This window comes from Diceros bicornis, chromosome 11 (assembly GCF_020826845.1).
Source record: "Diceros bicornis minor isolate mBicDic1 chromosome 11, mDicBic1.mat.cur, whole genome shotgun sequence".
Lineage (NCBI taxonomy): Eukaryota > Metazoa > Chordata > Mammalia > Perissodactyla > Rhinocerotidae > Diceros > Diceros bicornis.
The window spans coordinates 3,630,502-3,649,896 of NC_080750.1; the positions used below are offsets into that span (position 1 = coordinate 3,630,502).

At 40.8% G+C, this 19,395-nt stretch overlaps 1 protein-coding gene across 6 annotated transcripts in view; it reads left to right on the forward strand.

Moving 5' to 3' along the window:
* Nucleotides 1-19,395, forward strand: part of SGMS2 (sphingomyelin synthase 2) — a 72,421-nt gene that overhangs the window by 17,940 nt on the left and 35,086 nt on the right. For 2 of the 6 annotated variants that reach the window (XR_009221523.1, XM_058549873.1), the window contains exon 2: nt 10,685-10,982. The gene's annotated coding sequence lies outside the window, so the exon portion shown is untranslated. Of the gene's footprint in view, nt 1-7,476; nt 7,666-9,429; nt 10,514-10,684; nt 10,983-11,621; nt 11,834-14,698; nt 14,825-19,395 lie in introns of those variants that run through there. The other 4 variants (XM_058549874.1, XM_058549875.1, XM_058549876.1 and 1 more) reach the window with 4 other exon arrangements.

The following is a 19,395-nucleotide window of genomic DNA, read 5'->3' on the forward strand; positions in this document are numbered from 1 at the left end:
GCTTAAGTACTTTTGAATTATAAGGCAAATTTAGATCAGTCGTTGGGTTTGAGCAAACTGTCATTGTCCTTAAAGGACATAACTGGGGGCTGTTTTGCCACTAGTGTTCGAGTATTGCTTTACAGCTTAAATCACAATAGTTGGAATATCTTGTTTTTATTTTTGAAAAAATTATTGCTATCTTAAATATGAGTGAGTTAACAGGTAATTATGAGAAGTACTTCTTTGTAAATTAATAGGCTTTATTTTTTGGAGTAGTTTTAGGTTTACAGAAAAGTTGAGCTGAAGGTACAGAGTTCCCATAAGCTCCTCCCCATTTTCTGCTATGATTAACACCTTGCATTAGTATGGTATGGTTGTTCCAATTGATAAGCCAATATCGATACATTTTTATTAACTAAAGCCCACAATTTACATTAGGGTTCACTTTTTTTTTTTTTTTTGGTGAGGAAGATTAGCCCTGAGCTAACATCTGCTGCCAATCCTCCTCTTTTTGCTGAGGAAGATCAGCCCTGTGCTAACATCTGTTCCCATCTTCCTCTACTTTATATGTGGGACGCCACCACAGCATGGCTTGGTAAGCGGTGCGTAGGTCCACGCCTGGGATCTGAGCCTGCAAACCCGGGGCCGCTGAAGTGGAGCACGCAAACTTATGGCCCCTATGCCACTGGGCCAGCCCTAGCTCATATATTTTTATCACTGAATAATATTTCATTGTATGATGTATCACAGTTTGTTGATCCATTCACTTATTGAAAGACATCTTGGTTGCCCGCAATTTTTGGCAATTATAAGTAAACTTGCTATAAGCGTTTGTGTGAACGCTTTTGTGTGGACATAATTTTCTAACTCTTTTGGTTAAACACCAAGGAGTGCAATTATTTGACCATATGGTAGAAGTATGTTTAGTTTTGTAAGAAACCACCAGACTGTCTTCCAAAGTGGCTGTGCTATTTCGCATTCCCACCAGCAATGAATGAGAGTTCCTGTTGTTCTGCATCCTCACCGGCATTTGGTTTGCCATTGTTCCCGATTTTGGCCATTCTAATAGATGTAGTGATATCTCATTATTGTTTTAATTTGCATTTCCCTGTGATTTGTGATGTGAAGTATCTTTTCATATGCTTATTTGCATCTGTATATTGTGTATCTTCTTTGGTGAGGTCTGTTCAGGTCTTTGACCCATTTATTAATTGGGTTGTTTGTATTCTTATTGTTGAGTTTTAAGAGTTCTTTGTATATTTTGCATAATAGTCCTTTATCAGATTTGTTTTTTTGCAAATATTTTCTCCCATCTGTGGCTTGTCTTCTCATTCTTTTGACATTTCCTTTCACAGAGCACAAATTTTTTTTAATTTTATTTATTTATTTTTTCCCCCAAAGCCCCAGTAGATAGTTGTATGTCATAGCTGCACATCCTTCTAGTTGCTGCATGTGGGACCCATCCTCAGCATGGCCGGAGAAGCGGTGCGTCGGTGCGCGCCCAGGATCCAAACCCGGGCCGCCAGCAGCGAAGCGCGCGCACTTAACTGCAAGCCACAGGGCCGGCCCAGAGCACAAATTTTTAATTTTAGTTGAGTCCAGCTTATTAATTATCACTTTCATGGATCATGCTTTTGGTGTTATATCTAAAAAGTCATCTTCATATCCAAGATCAATTAGTTTTCTTCTATGTTACCTTCTAGAAGTTTTATAGTTTTGCATTTTATATTTACATTTCGGCCTATGATCCATGTTGAGTTAATTTCCGTGAAAGATGTAAAGTCTGTGTCTAGATTCATGTTTTTGCTGTCTCTTTTTTTGTGTGTGTGTGAGGAAGATCGGCCCTGAGCTAACATCTGCCAATCCTCCTCTTTTTTGCTGAGGAATACTGGCCCTGGGCTAACATCTGTGCCCACCTTCTTCCACTTTATATGGGACGCCCCACAGCATGGCTTGCCAAGCGGTGCATCGGTGCGCGCCCGGGGTTCCGAACCGGCGAACCCCGGGACACCGCAGCGGAGCGCGCGCACTTGACTGCTTGTGCCACCGGGTGGGCCCCAAGATTCATTTTTTTGCATATGGATGACCACTCATTCCAGTACTGTTTGTTGAAAAGACTATATTTGCTCCAAGGCATTGTTGTTGCTTCTTTGTCAAAGATAAGTTAACTGTATTGATGTGGGTCTATTTCCAGGCTCTCTATTCTGTTCCATTGACTTGTTTGTCTGTTCTTTCACTGATACTACACAGTCTTGATTTCTCTAGCTTTGTAGCAAGTCTTGAAGTCAGGTAGTGTCAGTCTTCCAACTTTGTTCTTCTCCTTCAAAACTAAGTTGGCTATTCTGGGTCTTTTGCCTCTCCATATAAACTTCAGAATCAATTTGTCAGTATCCACAAAATACCTTGCTGGGGCTTTTATTGGGATTGCATTGAATCTGTAGTTCAAGTTGGGAAGAACTGACATCTTGACAGTATTGAGGCCTTCTATCCAATAACATGGACTATCTCTCCATTTATTTAGTTCTTCTTTGATCTCTTTGTTATCAGAGTTTTGTAGTTTTCCTCATAGATCTTACACATATTTTGTTAGATTATACCTAAGTATTTCATTTTGGGAGGGGGAGTTAATGTAAATAGTATTGTGTTTTAAATTTCAAATTCCACTTGTTCATTGCTGGTATGTAGGAAAGTGATTGACTTTTGTATATTAACCTTGTATCCTGCAACCTTGCTATAATTGTTTATTAGTTCCAGGAATTTTTTTGGCGATTACTTTGGATTTTCTATGTAGATGTTGTCTGCAAACAAAGACAGATTTCTTTCTTTCTTCCTAATCTGTATACCTTTTATTTCCTTTTCTTATTTTATTGCATTAGCTAGGATTTCTAGTTTGATATTAAAAAGCAGAGGTGAGAGGGAACATCTTTGCCTTCTTCCTGATCTTAGTGGTAAAGCTTCAAGCTGAGAACATTAAGTATGATGTTAGCTGTAGGTTTTTTTGTAGATATTCTTTATCAAGTTGAGGAAGTTCCCCTCTATTCCTAGTTTTCTGAGAGTTTTTATCCTGAGTGGGTGCTGGCTTTGTCAAATGCTTTTTCTGCATCTATTGATACGATTATGTGATTTTTCTTCTTTAGCCTGTTGATGTGATGGATTTCATTAATTGATTCTCAAATATTATTATATAATAATATGTTATGTCTTTTCTTCTACTTACTTTGGATATAATTTACTCATCTTTTCTAGTTTTCTAAGGTATAAGCTTAGATTATTGATTTGAGATCTTCTTTTCTAATTTATGCATTCACTGCTATAAATTTTCCTCTAAGCACTGCTTTTGCTGCATCCACAAATTTTGATAAGTGGTGTTGTCATTTTGATTTATTTCAAAACATTTTTAAATTTCTCTTTATTTCTTCGTTGACCCATGTGTTAATTAGACATTTGTTGTTTAATCTCCAAGTATTTTGGGATTTTCCAGCTATCTTTCTGTTATTGATTTCTAGTTTAATTCCATTGTGGTCTGACGGGAAACACTGTCTCATTTCTAGTCTTTTAAATTTATTAAGATGTGTTTTATGGCCCAGAATGTGGTCTATCTTGGCGAATGTGCATGTGATCTTGAGAAGAGTGTGTATTCTGCTGTTATGGGATGAAGTTGTCTATAGATGTCAATTATTAGATCCAGTTGATTGATTGTGTTGTTGTCTTCAACTGTGTCCTTTCTGATTTTCTGCCTGCTATATCTGTTAAAGTGACTTTTTAAAGATCACAATTAGCAATGTCAGAATCCAGATTAAACCAGGTCTCCTGATTGTAATAAAATATTCTGCCGATGCTCTTTCCCCCAGGAAGCCCCTTTGCTTCTTGTTTTCATCATATTTCCCACTGCTCTCAATTAGAGAGTTGCTCACAAACCAATACATTATTACAGTTTAACCAACAACCATAAAAGCCGAAGAGAGATGAATGTGTGTATCCTCACTGAAGAGAGTACACATGCTTGCATTTCCTTTACACATTTTTATTTAGAAATGTGATAGAAAACTAGAATTATCTGTAAACCTCTCTGCAAGGATGAGTAAGAATTCTTTACTTTTCTCTACAGCAAGCTTAAGACACTTGAGGGTGGTTTGAGGAGAACCTCAAGGGTTCTCTTTCCATGTGCTAAACTTCATCCTTCTCTTGAAAGTACCACATTCTGAGGTCAAGGTGGTGTCCACAGTGTCCAAAGCCCATAGATTATATTCTGAAAGCAAGGGAGAGAGTAGTGTGGTCATTAATAATGACATTCACAATGGTTACTACTTAAACATTTCCTTCCTGCCCCTGAGGTATAGCTCTGACCCTGCATGACTTAGAAGCTGAGGGTAAAAGCATATGGCTGACTTATTTACTTGGTCGGTATCACCATCCCATTTTGTGACAGCCCATTAGAGCTTGGGTAGTGTCTCTAATTCCCCCATCAGGACCTCTGGTTTATATCTTGATACTCACCTCTGGCTCCTACCCCCAAAATGGCTTCATCATCCCAGGCCCCTGGGTGCTTTGCTTCATTTTTATTTATCTTGCTGAAGGTTCAGTTGCAAAATCTTCTACTAGCATGTCTCTCATTGCACTTCCTTCTTTATTCTTCCTCTTTTCCAGTTATTCCTGGTACTTTGTTTCTTTAATTTGAGCACCAATAATTCTTTGGGGTCCTGAGAGTTTACTTTCTCAACTCTCATTTTGTTCTCTGAACATCATCCTTCCTCCAAGACTTAAAAGAAAACCTTGAAAGAGGTTGCTTTGTGAAATAGAGGATTATGTAAATATGCCAATATGTAATTTGCTTTGAGATTGTTTGGAAGGAATGTTGGAAAGCTGTTGGATGAGGATGTTTGAGATGGGTAATGACACACAAGGTAAACTCTTTATAAGAGAATTAAAGTAAATACAAATTATTAATTTTTTAGAACAGGTTTCTCACAAGGGAAGCAAACTGCTGATAACTAGTGGGGAGACTAGAGTAAACAACCTCTTAGAAATCTTAGGAGCAAGGACAACAAAAGATTAGAAGAGAGGGGAATAAAAACTGGAGGAAATGGATTATAGAACCAAGAGACTTGAATGGCTGGGAGTCTGAAGGAGCCTTCCTGAGCAAGAGCCGGGGAGTTGGCCACACGTGTAGCTCTAGCTGAATTACTCAGCTAGAGTATGAGTATGAGCTGAATTACTCAGCTAGAGTATAGAGTATGAGCTGAGGTCTGCTCATTCTGTTCACCTGTGCAGGTGTACATACTGCAGGATCCTTTCGGTGTTGATGATAATACTTATTGTGTGCATGCTGAGGGGTCGCTGCCTCCCAACAGACATGCTGTCTCCCCCACCAGAGGTGAACTCTCTCTGGCAGCCTCTTTCTAATAATACCTCCCTCCCAAATTTGTTTCTATCCTAATTCATATTTATTCATGTCGTTTCATTTTATTTTCAAAGACAGGATTTTATTTGAGCAAGAGTAATAATCATAGTAAATATGTACATGTCCCTTTAATTTGATGAACTGTGTGATTATGCCATGTTTAAACAGAGAGGCTGACCCCTTTGCTACTTGGTGGTACATCACCACAAATGGCATCTTGCTAAAAAGAAAACTTTTTAAGTTTTCAGGAAAGAATATTTTTATTTTCTTACCCCACACACAGTGACCAAAATGAAAAATGAGGTTTACTGTTTTTAGTCTTGGTACATGATGATATTAAACAGACTGTGTGCTTATCATAATAAACATTTGTTTAGAGACTGTTAATATGGTAGCTGATATTTGGAAGTTTGTGTTGGGAGTTTTAGCCTCATCTTTTTTCTTTAACTTTTTGATTATAGTAACAACTCATGTTTATTTTAGAAAATTTTAAACCTGGATAAACCGAAGGAAAATTTAAGTCATCTATAAGTCTATCACCTGTTAACATTTTGCATTATCTTTCCAGCACTTATGTTTACACATGCAACTTTTAAAAAATAGGATAGATAGAGTCGTACACATGTCATTGTTTTGTACTCATGACTATATCATGAGCCTCCTGTCACTCCCCACTAAACATTGTAAAGAAGTATTTCAGTATTTCATTGTATACATCCCCCACAGTTTATTTAAGCAATCCTCTATTGTCGGACGCTTGATTATTTCCAGGTTTTCACTGTTATTAACAGTGTCATAGGCTCAGAGCTAAATCTTTGTTCACATTCTTAGAGTGCTTGTAAAATATAAGAAATATATTTTACAGTAGTCCTAGAAAGCAGCTTAATGATTTTGGTTTTGTTTTTGTAGTCAATTTCATATGTGAAAACATAGTATCTCCTTTTCTGATTTGAGTTTCTTTGCTCACCAGTAAGGTTAAACGCTTTCTCCTTTCAGTGTTAAAGTATAAAGGGATTATTTTCTTCTGACACAGAAGGTCTGAAGGATTTCTTAAAATTAAATAATTAAGTTTCACTGTTATGATACTATGTGACCTTCTTGTAATCTCTTATGACTTTTACTCTAAGGAGTTTAGGAGTTCAGATATAACAATAACAACATTGTGTTGTGAAGGAAAGAACTAGATTGGCAATTGTTTCTTATGGAAGACCTAACAGAAAAACTGTAGAAAGCAGAGGTTGTGAGACACAGGGCTTTTTAATCTTCGTCTCCAGGCTTAAAAAAAAAAAAACAAAAATAGACTCCTATTTCTGGGATGTTTTGCATGCAGTCTGTATTAAGCAGAGAGACGTACAGAATGACCTTTCAGGATATTTTAAATTTGAGCCTATAATTAGAAAACGCTATTTGAGTTCTTGTAATATGATTTTACTCTTAAAGCACCCATCTGAATTAGTGGGTCATCCCTCCCCACTTGTCTCCCTCCCTCCCTCTCTCGTTCATATCTGCATATGTACATCCAAGGACCCCGCTTCTGAAAATCTCCAAGGTATCAAATGTGGGGGTTTTATAATATTAAAGTGCTTTCCTTTTTTCCCCCCTTTGAGGGAAACTTCAGTGGCCTCCTTATCTTACTTACGAGGAGCTTACATGGGCCTCTTGAGGAACACAGCTGGCTATCCTATAAAGAGGGATGTAGTCAGTGAACTGGTAACTGTCAACTGTGTGCCAGGGAGACAGCAGAAAACCTGACAGATGAGGTCCTTTCCCACACGGAGTTTACAGTCTGACAGAAAAGAGACGAGTAAATCGGTACCAATAATTGATTACATAAGTACAATTAGCAAACTCTTATGATGGAGGAGAAGTATCGAGTAATGTGCAGCAGGTGAGGGGGTCCTGGTGCAGTCTGGAAGAGTCAAGAAAGGCTTCTCTAAGAAGTGGTGTTTGTCCAAGGATTACACACGCCATCCCTCCTTCCTTGCAGCATGCTACATTTAGTGCCTGTGAACTGCAAGGGAATTAATCTATTTCTGCTTTCTTTTGGTGGCTTTAGCAATACCCCACAAGTATTAGAATGAAAATGCATTGCTATAGTTGATTTACAACTTTAAGATGAACACTATTTCATCTGAAGAAAAATTCTTAAATAATTAGCCTCAAGAACGAAAGACTTTGCCTGATGGAATGAAGAAGATGGGCGAATCACTGGGGCATCAGCTTATTCACAAGACTCGTGGAATAGCCGTGGAAGTTCACCTGTGTCATGTCATACATGTCCGGTACGGGAATATCTAAGGAACAGGGCTCCTTTTCTAGCTAATTGGCTCTCTAATAACTAGTCTTTAAAAATAAAAATTCATCTACTTTCCAACTTAGAGTAAAATGTGCCTTAGCCACAATAGCTTTTGTGATTTGGAAAAGCTCCACGTTTAACTATTAGGTAGAGCCTGAGATGACTGTGACAACGAGGAATATTCTTCTAAGTTGTTTAATCCCCTGAGATGATTATGGCTGTTCTTTTGCCAGACAATGACTCTCAAGTCCATTAGACTTAAAAACAGATGCTTCTGGGGGAAGTCGCTTTTCGATGCATCGGGTTCCTTAGTGTTTTTATGTGGCTGTATTTTGGCCATCTCCTAATGTTAGAGAATTTGTTCCCCAAGTCTGGTGCTGTCTCCTCCTCAGCTCTTATCGGAAGCGTGGCTGAGGACATGGAAGTCCAGTTGTGTCCCTGAAAGGACGCAGACCATCAGAGCTGCTTGTTTGTATGACGTTGCCTTGGCTTCCTACCAGAGACTCTATAGAGACTTGTGCTTTGGAATTTATTGAAGGACACAGTGAAAACTGTCACATGACATCACACGGTGGTCTGCCTGGTCTGTGCTATTGCTCATGGTCTCTTGTGCACACACCTACGGTGAGCATATCACAGCTAAGTGTCAAGAAAAGCTTTTTTTCCCCTGGGGTACAAAACATGGTTCCCCATTCCCCCTCTTCCCAGGACATACAAACATGGAGATACACACACTCTCTCTCTCTGGAAAATTGTGCAAGATTACTGTAACCCAGGGGAAAGGCGAGAGGGGCTGGAAGCAGGGTCAGGTTAGTGGGGATGTGGGTGAGGTCAAGACAGAAGGTCAGAGCTGAAGTAATCTTCCAAGTGAAATGAGAAAAACATCCTCCGAGGGTGTGGTGGTCTTTCCAGAGGGGTAAACAAAAAAACATCCCACCGAGAGTATTGTAGAGCCTGTGGAATGTAAAACTGAGTTGCTTACCTCTTACTATGGGCCTTACTAGAGCATAGCATTTTTGACCAATGGAAGTTTATTTCATCTCTATACAGCATTTCAGGTGCACTTTCGGTCTTTTATTTTCATAACAGCTTTATTGAGATAGAATTCACATCCCATAAAATTCACCCTTTTAACGAGTACAATTCAGTGGTTTTAGTATATTCACCGAGTTGTGCAACTATCACCACTATCTAGTTGTAGAACATTTATAACACCCCCCAAAAGAAACCCCATACCATTAACACTCACTGCCCTTTCGCCTCTCCCCCAGCCCCTGGCACCCATTAATCTACTTTCTATCTCTGGATTTGCCTATTCTACACATTTCATATAAATGGAACCATACAATGTGTGCTGTTTCATAACTGGCTTCTTGCATTCAGCATAATGTTTTCAGGGTTCATCCATGTTGTAACCTGTATCACTACTTCATTCCTTTGTATTGCCAGACAATATTATATGATATGGATACACCACATGTCATTTATCCGTTCATCAGCTGATGGACATTTGGATTGTCTCCACTTTGGGGCTATGATGAGTAATGCTCTTGTGATCATTCTTGTACAAATTTTTGTGTGGACTAGTGTTTTCATTTTTCTTGGGTGTATACCTAGGACTGACACATTCATTCTTGAGTCTCTTCCAACAGTTGAATATTTTTGGTGAAAGTGGGATCTCAATTGAAAATCAGTTTCTGGTTGTAGATGAGTATATATATATCCTGTAATTGTTAACAAACATAGATTTTAATGAAATTTGCTAGGCAGTTAAAAGATACATACATCAACTACTAAGTTGTGTGTGTGTTGTGTGTGTACCAAGTGCAGTTTGGTGGTTGATCTCAGGCCATTCTCTTAGGATACTCATATTGTGGTTCTATCATCTGTAGACCTCTGGACAGTAGCATATATTTTACTTCCACCCACAAACCAAATTTCAGCTGCTTAACATCCATTAAAATAGGGAAGGATGAATATGTGGAGCACAGAGGATTTTTAGGACAATGAAACTACTCTGTATGATACTATAATGGTAGGTACACATCATTATAAATTTGTCCAAACTCATAGAATGTACAACAAGAGTGAACCCTAATGTAAAGTATGATACTGGGAGACAATGATGTGTCAGTGTAGGTTCATCAGTTGTAACAAATATACCGCTCTGTGGGCGATGATGATGGAGGAAGCTGTGCGTGTGTGGGGGCAGGGGAAATATGGTCAATCTCTGTACTTTCCGCTTTATTTCACTGTGAATCTAAAACGACTCTGAAAAATGAAGTCTATTAAGACAATCCATTGAAAGACCACAGCAGCTGTATGTATTTCAAAGGGAATCTTCTGCCATTTTGTCTGAAGGTGGCAGATTGTACACTGCACAACAACGTGAGTTTCCATGACACTTTGCCCTGCGTGGAGGCTGTCCCTCTGCCTGGCCTGCAAAGCCCTCAGAGAACTGGTCTCTCCCCCGCTCTGCTCTTCTCTACTCCTCCATCAAAATGCTTCAGCAATACTTGCCTTTCCATTCTTAAAACCTACCTGGCTCATTCCTGCCTCAGGCCCTTTGAACCAGCTGCTCCCTATGACTGGATGGAGTGCTGCCCTGCCATCACTATTAAGTCTTAAGTCATCCCCTCAGAGAGACTCCCTGACCTCTTGCTCTAAATCAGCCACACCAGCCTTGCCCTGATTCCGACTGACTGCTCTGAGTGGCGTCTGTCAGTCTCCTTGTTTATCTGCGTGTTTGTTCCCATGTTAGAATGAGCATCACGGGGGAAAGGAATCTGCCTCCTGCACCGCTCCACCTCTGAACAGCGCCTGCCAGGTGTTAAGTAGGTGTCAGTAGGGTGAATGGCCGAGTTGCTTTCCTCCTCCTGAGGTGCTGGTACCTGTTAGAGCCAGTGTTTTTCTGGGGGACAGTAACCAGTAACCCCCAGAAAGCCAACAGAACAAAACTGCAAAGCATCATTTTAATTTAACTTCTCACTTTTTCCCTCTTTTAGAGCGATCATCCTCTTCCCCATCTGACTCTTCGCAGAAAGGAGCTGCCACGAGACTGGGGTGTTGACTGTGCAAGGCCCAAGGTGGGGTCCGCTGTGCCGCCGTCTGCAGACAGTAGGGTGGTGCTTCCTGGTGTACAGCTGAGGCGTCCTCTGTGCCCGCTGACGGTTCGCTGCCTGCCGGCCGTCCTGCGGCTGCTCTGCTGCCTCCTCTTTTCCAGTGAAGACATTTTGTAAATGCCTGAGCACCGAACGTTTCTGTTTTATCTTCAGGAGAGTCTTAGAGTTCAAGCTGTTCCAGGTGAGTGGATGTTTCCTCACTCATTGGATCGTTGTCTTAAATGACAGCAAGCGAAGTACGGGTCACATCAAAAGTCCCTGACCTCTTTGCATTCCTGCCCGAAGATGGCACCCAGTGACTGCCTCATCCCGGCTTAGGGAACTTCAGTCAGCCGTGCACCTGTTCAGCCATGTGACTGACATCAGTACAGCACAGTTCTTCTGTTTTTACAGTTATTGAAACCCGGGGTAAAGGGTGTGGTGGTTATACCCAGCCCGTGCCCTCTGAGGAGGAAGGAAGATTCACCTCTGCGATTCACATTGTGCACCTCAATTCACTGTCTGTGCTAACTGGAATTTAATTTCAGGGGTAATCTCATTCTTGAAAGTAAATCTAGCAATTGCATTTCTAATGCAAAAGGTGTTCTCTTTCTTCTCTACAGCTGTGGGCACCTTATGACTGGGGCTCATGTGACTCTTATGATAACCGTTCCCTTTCATCATTACTCGTGTGGTGTTTGCCTCAAAACACTTCAGCCCTGAGATAGACCCCAGGGCCATGTAACCCCAAGTTAATTAAAAATAAATTTTTGTGAATATTTGAGAGTCATTGTTCAGCACCGCCTTCTTTACGCTTATTTGTTTGTCTTCTGTAAAATTCAAAAGAATTCTAGGAATGTGGCTAGGATTAGAATGCCTATATTGGGGTGATACTAGGAATGACAACTATTTCTAAATATTTGACCCCAGTGATATCTCTCCCTTTGTCTGGTAGTGTCTGTCATTGGAGCTGGGTGAAGAGAAGAATTCATTTATTCATCAAATACTTACCGAACGATTTCTGTGTGCCAGGCCCTCTTTTCAGTGTTGCAGGTGAGGCTGTGAGCAAAACAAAGTCCCGCTTTCATGGAGCTTTTAAAAAGCTCCCGAATATCCTCAGCAGACGGATGGGAGAAGGGAGGCACAGAGCCCCTGACCCCACAGGTGTCCTGGGCAAGCCCCTCAAGATGGCAGACAGACACCAGATGACAAGGAGAGGATTTGGAAAATAGGATAAAGCAGTCTTATGCTCTAGTGTAATCACTGCAAAAATACAGAAGCTTATTAAGACAACAAACAAAAAAATGCCAGGCTAATGTAACTTGGGCTTAGAAGAGAGAGAAGGATTACTTTCCAAGTATACCATTTTTATACAGTTTTTTCAGGTTCACAGATTTTGCCTAAATTCTGCCTCTACCATCCCCTCCCAGCCTCTGTGGTCAGTGTCTAATGCATCCTTGCAGAGTTTCTCTGTGCATGAACAAACAAATATGAATATGAATTCAAATGTGAATATGAAGTCATATCTGCCCCCTTCATAAAGTAAAAGATGGAAACTAACTTCTCTGCAATGTATGTTTTTCCCCTAATATGTGTAGGAGGGTTTAGCACATCGGGACGAAGAACACGTCCTCATTCTTCTTTTTCTCGGCAGTTACAGAGTAGTCCGTTGTATGGATGTACCACAATTTAAATAGTGACCTATTGATAGACATTTGGGTTGTGGCCAATCCTTTGCCCTTAAACAATGCTGCAATAAATAACTTTGTACACAGGTTATTCTGCATGTGTGCAATTATAACTGTGCAAATGTGAAAAGGAGAATTGCAGGTCACAGAGTGTGTGTATGATTTTGATAGATATTGTCAAATCACCTCCCAGAAGGCATTTTTCTTCTTCTTACCCCTGATAGAAACCTGTGAGAGTAACTGTTACCAGGGTCTGGATTTTTTGCCAATCTGGTAGATTAAATAGTTTCTTAAAGTGATTTCAATTTAAGAGTACTATTTCTTCAGAATTTTCAGTGGTATTTTTTTAAAAGGAAAAAAAAGCTCAGAAAAGCAAACAGGATGAGGATTCAGCTCTTTTTATTGTACAGAAGGACCAGTGAAGGCCATCTTAGATCTTCTGTTATATAAATTCAGACAATGTTTGCCCATGTTAAAAATGCTACATTTTATTTATTTATTTATTTTTTTTGAGGAAGATTGGCCCTGAGCTAACATCTGTTGCCAATCTTCCTTTTTTTCTTTTTTCTCCCCAAAGCCCCAGTACATAGTTGTATATCCTAGTTGTAGGTCCTTCTAGTTGCTCTATGTGGGACGCCACCTCAGCATGGCTTGCTGAGTGGTGAGCAGGTCTGCGCCCGGGATCTGAACCAGCGAACCCTGGGCTGCTGAAGCGGAATGTGCAAACTTAACCACTCCGCCACTGGGCTGGCCCCAAAATGCTACATTTTCAATACTGAAAACATACAGGATGAAAGTGCTTCTCAGGCTCATGGGGCACCTACGTGACATGCTAAGAAGAGTAAGACCTTTCTCCTGTAGTTTGGTCCTATATTATAGCTAATTGAAATAGGAGAGTGTACGAAAATCAGTTATCACCACAGGCCTGAGACTGCTGTCCTTCGAAAGGCCTGCTGGCAAGGTTGGCCCTTGGCTGCCGTCTGGGAACTTAGATTTGGGGAGGGTTCCCACCGTTCCCTGATAATGGCTCACTGTGCCCAAACCATTTGTGCAGACAGTATGGTTTATGTTGAACACCTGCTTACGTTGCAGGAGTATGGAATTTGGGAACATGCCTGGCAGAAAGTGCCTGTGTGACCAGCCTCAATAAAAACCCCAGACACTGAGTCACTAAGGAGCTTCCCTGTAGATAGCGTTTCACAGGTGTAGTCACAGCTCATTGTGGGCAATTAAGCGTGACCTGTGTGACTCCACTGGGAGAGGACTCTGGAAGCTTGAGCCTGGTTTCCTCCAGACTTTGTCCCCTGTGCCTTTTCCCTTAGTTGGCTTTGCTTTGTATCCTTTTCCTGTAATACATCTTAGCCATGAGTTTGACTACATGCTAGATTCTGAGTCCTAGTGAATCATCAAACTGCAAGTGGTCTTGGCGACCCTGACTCAATCAGCTTTGCAAAGATTTAAATATTCTATCTGTCCGCAGTATTAGTGGCGAGTGACACAAATATTTTTAGCATGCAATTAATTGACTTTTGGCATTATATCTTGACTTGTAGTCTGTATTCTATAGTAAAATGTATGATCCCTCAGATTTCTGAACAGTGATTCAGCACTTACATCTAAAATAGAGGCAACAAGAAGAATGCAGGTATTGAATGGTTTTGTGTTTAGCGGTGAATCCACAGGTTCTTTGATCTTCCCAATGTGTGTATTCAGGCTTAAAAGCTTCTTGCTTTAATTTTCTGTAATTTGATTATTAGATAAATGGATTTACTCAAATTCCTTTGGATTCATAGCCACAGAGTTTCAGTTGGGCAGTCTGATTTCTAAGTGTGCCCTGATTCTGAAGCTTATCTGCAAATGAAGAGTCCTAGAAACCTCAGTCAGGACAGCAGACCTTTGTTCACATAGGACGTGAGCCTCAAAAATTTTGAAATAAAGCTTTATTTTTGTATAATTGTGTGTTAGCATCTCATTTAAAAGTCTTAAATATTCAAATAGAAAACTGATAAAAGTATTAAACATACAGATTTATTTAAGCTGCTTTTCCTAAAGAAATTAGATGGTGTCTAAAGAGAAGAGTTTATATGGTTTAAAACGTTAAATGTAGTCCAGAGCACTGGTTCTTGATGCTCACAGTTGACTGGTATATGTATATATATATTTTTTTCTTTTTTGCTGAAGATTTGCCCTGAGCTAACATCGGTTGCCAATCTTCTTCTTTTTGCATGTGAGCTGCCGCCACAGCATGGCCACTGACAGATGAGTGGTGTAGGTCCAAGCCCAGGAACTGAACCCAGGCTGCCAAAGCAGAGCGCACCGAACTTAACCACTAGGCCACTGGGGCTGGCCCTGACTGGTATATTTTTGATGATAATAACTAAGATTGACTGACACTGTGACAGCCATTGTTCTAAGTGTTTTACATATAGTACCTCATTTAATTGTCATAGCAACCTTGTGAGGTAGCTACTATTAACTCCACTTTGAGACATAGAGGGTTTAAGTGACTTTCCCAAAGTTAAGTGATTTGCTAGAACGTGGTAGAACTAGAATCTTAATTCAGGTCCTCTCCTTCCTGGGCTGAGTTCTTAGCCAGTCTGCTTTCCTGGGTCACATGGTAACATCTCACTGCAGAAAGTGCTGCGGAAAGTTGGTTGAATGAAGAACCTTAGGGCCAGCCCGGTGGCATGGCGGTTAAGTGAGCGCGCTCCGCTGTCTCGGCCCAGTGTTCGAAGGTTCTGATCCCGGGCGCGCACTGACACATACTTGTCAAGCCATGCTGTGGCGGCGTCCCATATAAAGTAGAGGAAGATGGGCACAGATGTTAGCCCAGGGACAATCTTCCTCGGCAAAAAGAGGAGGATTGGCATCAGGTGTTAGCTCAGGGCTGATCTTCCTCACACACACAAAAAAAGAACCTTATACATTTATCCTTGGGTATAGGGGTGATCTGATCGTTTTCCGCTGAGGGTAAGAAATGTTCATCTCCTTGGTTTCTAAGTGTCAGGAATCATAAGTGGGATCCTACAAAACAGAAAACTGAGTACGTCACTCCCTGATCCCATTATCCTGGGAGCAAGATCAAAATATCATAACAAGGCCCTACCAGGCTTTTCAAGAGCCAACCTTTTCCCACTTCAACCAGGCTGACTTCCCCTCTGTTCCCATACATACAAACTACATTCTTCTTTGTTCCTTAAGGTCTTTGCACATACTGTTCCTTCTGCCTTAAATAACCCCACCCCAACTTGCCCAACTCCTCTTCATCCTTCAGATCTGAGTTGAGAGGCCCTTTCTTCCAGGAAACCTTCCCTGACCTTCCCAGGATGTACCTTGGCAATGTGTTCCTATAGTGTCTTGAACTTTTAATTATCCAAACATTTATCTCCTTGTGGTACAGTTCTTTCCCCAGTTGGCCTTTAAGCTCTGTGAGGGCAGGGACAGATCTGTCTGGTACACCTGGCCACAACAGACCTTCACATATCTAAAGGAAGGTTAAATAAGGTTTCAAAAGATGAGACAGAATCAGTGGTAATTCAGCAATCAGAGTACGCAAATGCAAGAAACTGTGCTGTTATAGATGAGGCTCTACTCCCATTTAATTAGCAGAAATCTTTAGTTGTAGCATGAGAACGAATATTCTTCTTTTGTTACTGAAACTGACATCAAGCAGGTAGTCGGCAACAAACTCACGAACTTAAATTCTAAGCTTTCTGCTGGCACTTTCATTTCCTACGACTACTCCATTTAGAAAATCTGAAGAAGGCAGCTTTCTGTCCCCAGTTGTGTGCACGAGCCCAAACATTTTATCGAGCTGCAGTAGATCCACTTACCAGCTTGAACCCCAAATTGGGAGAACCTACCTTAGACATGGTTAAGGATTTTAAAATACTTTGGAGAGCAATTCACCCCCATGTTGCTTGCCAGTAGTAATTGTAAACCACAATAGGCCAGTTCTATTAAATGAGTGCCCTTTTCCTAAAGTTCTTACTAAGTTTGGTGAATTTTAAGAATTTTTTAGACCTGGAAAGATTTTTTTCCCTAAAAGATGCCTTTCAAAAAGAAAATATTTTGGAGAAGATAAAGTTTTAACATATGTTTAAGATGAAAATCTTTGCTAAGTAAACTTATATACATATCGCTTTTATAGCTATCAAGGACGAAGTAAAATTTATATCATCTATTAGACTTTTAATACTTATAAATATCAGGCATACTGGAACCCCTATTTTAGGATGAATATTTTTGATGAGGGGAAGAAAAAAGAAAACTTTCTAAATTACTACTTTGTATCTTTCAGTCTGTAAGCATTAAATATATTTAGGATTCCGGACTTTTCCTCGAAGATGAGAGGTGATGTTTAGGCATACCTGTAGGTCTTACTTTCTGGGTCTTCAGCAGACATAGCTGGAAAGGAAGACAGACAACCTCAGTATCCGGTATGTGTATATGTATGTGTTTGCCTTTGTGTAAACCACTTTTCTTCCTTATTTAATATGCATTCATATGCATTAACATTTAATGCATAGAAATGACTAGGAAAAATAGTGGAACCACACAATATTAGGGAATAGCAGTAAGTGGTGGAGACTTTATATGAAACACAAGCCTGGAGTGATTGATTCTAGATTTTTGGCTTCTAGAGTGCCCTAGGCGTGCTAACTGAAGTCTGAAGTTAAAGGTCGGCGAGGTAACCTTAGGCTGACTCCAATATCTATTTATATTCATTATGGTATTTGAGGCTAAACCCCCTCAATTCTGAAGCTGCTTATATGTTGTCATCAATTCCTTCTTGTTATCAAAAAACAAAAAAAAAGAGACAGGTATGTGTATAACAGTTTATCTGGCCTGGAATGTAGCCTACCAAATGAGTCAACGTTCAGGTTGCCTGAAAAAAATTCTTTCTGGATTACAAGGTCTGAGTTAGTGACTCAGTGCTGATTAGGAATACGTTATATTAACTGTGAATGCTTGAGAGAAGTTACTTCTATGACACCATATAATTCCCTTTTATATGAAGAATCCTGTAGTTGCCTTTTGTCTTAAAGTTTTTCTTCAGAACTCAATAGGAAAAATAACATAGCATATATTTTAGTGATGAGATCTGTTGATTCTATGCACAGCTTAGTGCCTTTTGAATTCCCCTGATTGAAAAGAATTGAAGGAGCCTCTACAAACAGTGACATAGGAGAGAACAGCGTCAAGGTTAGGCATGAAATCCACAGTCTAGTGCTGGGAGGAAGTGGTGCTGAGTAAATATCAGCCCTGCATCTGACTGTACCTGGGCTGAGTCAGCTTCCTCCTCCAAACACAAACAGGTTTCTAGGCAACAGGAGTGATTCACACTCCAAACACCTCACGGCAGTGAAATGTCCATCCACGGTATTTCCAGGAAATGTCCCTCTTAGAAGTCACTGGGGAGCAGGATAAACACACAGGCACTGAGGGCATCAGATGACCCAGAGCTGGTAGCTGTGTGTTAGAGGGTGGGGCTGGCCAATATTTGGAAGGAAGTCACCTCACAGGGCAAACACAGACTGTTACCTGCATAGTGACTCGGGGGGGAAAGGAAGGAGAGTGGAATCTCTCCCCAGAAGGATTCACAGGGAAGGGAAATCCGTTGCTCTTAGGGAAAAAAAATTAGCACATTCCTAATTGTAAAAATAAACCAACATCTTGGAAAGTCACAACACAGCAGAGTGGCTAAGAGCATGAACTTGGGATCCAGATTGACTGGGTTCAAGTCCCACCTCTGCCCACTTGCTGGATTCTAGGTTTCACTTCCTCATGCCTCAGGTGGTGGTGATCTTGGTACCTACCCCATATTGTGGTTGTGCATATTAACCAGTTAATACTTGGGAAGCACCAGTGTCTTATCATAAGCTGTGGGGAAGTGTTATCATGCCCTCCACCATCCAGACAACCCCCTAAGAGGTGGGAGCAGATTTGTGAAGGAGTGAAGGAAAACCCAAAGATGGGTGAGAACTTTTCAAGGATTTATCTATTCTTTTATGATTTTGAGAACTGCAGTTACAGAAATTATAGTATCATCTAAGAAACCTCTCCAAAGGTTTTCAGCATTATGTACCTTGAAAATTATTAATATATTGAAAAATGACATCAGGATTATGCAGGGGGTGGGGGGTGCAATCTCAGAGAGTTGTTTGGGGGCTTCCAAGGTACCTGTAACATTCTGAAGCTAGATGTGGGTTTTTGTTTTGCTATTTTTTATACCTTATGTTGCGTCCCCTTTTTTATGTAACATACGTTATAATAAAAAATGCAGTCACACAAAGGAAACTACCATAAATTGGATGAAATTTGGGGGCCTTTGGAAATTCTTTTGGGCACATATGGAAATCATAATTATGCAGACACATTACTGACTCATTGAGAAAAAGAAAGGTACCTGAGGTTCTTTGGAGAAGGGTAAGCTAGATCTGGTGTCTCTGTGGGGGCGGATACATTCATTCACAGCTGTTCGACGCCTCTGGATGCCAGGCGCTTGGCTGGTGCTCAGTGACGTGATGTGGACTGCCGTTGTACCTCCTAACCTGGCAGCAGACATGGCCCGTGTAGGCTGCAGAACCAGGTACCGGACTGAAGAAATGGGGGGAGCATAGGTGTGGGGAGAAAGCCATGGCAGGATCCCAATCTGATCTTTTTAGGGTTCTGACTTCCCTTGAGTTTATTTTTGGAGGGAAAGCAGAATATCAGTGGTTGTGTTGAGTGTCTGTCGCTGCACGTGGGCTAGTGGTGGAGCAGTGCCTGGATGATGCTCTACAGTGGTCCAGCAGCGCTGTGAGCACTTGTGAGATTAGCAGCCTCTCTTCCTCCTGAACTCGCACGGAGTCTCGCTGGCTCTGTCAGGTGCGGGTATTTCCCAAGGAAGGCTCCTCTAAGAAGTCGAGGAAGAAGGGGATTGGG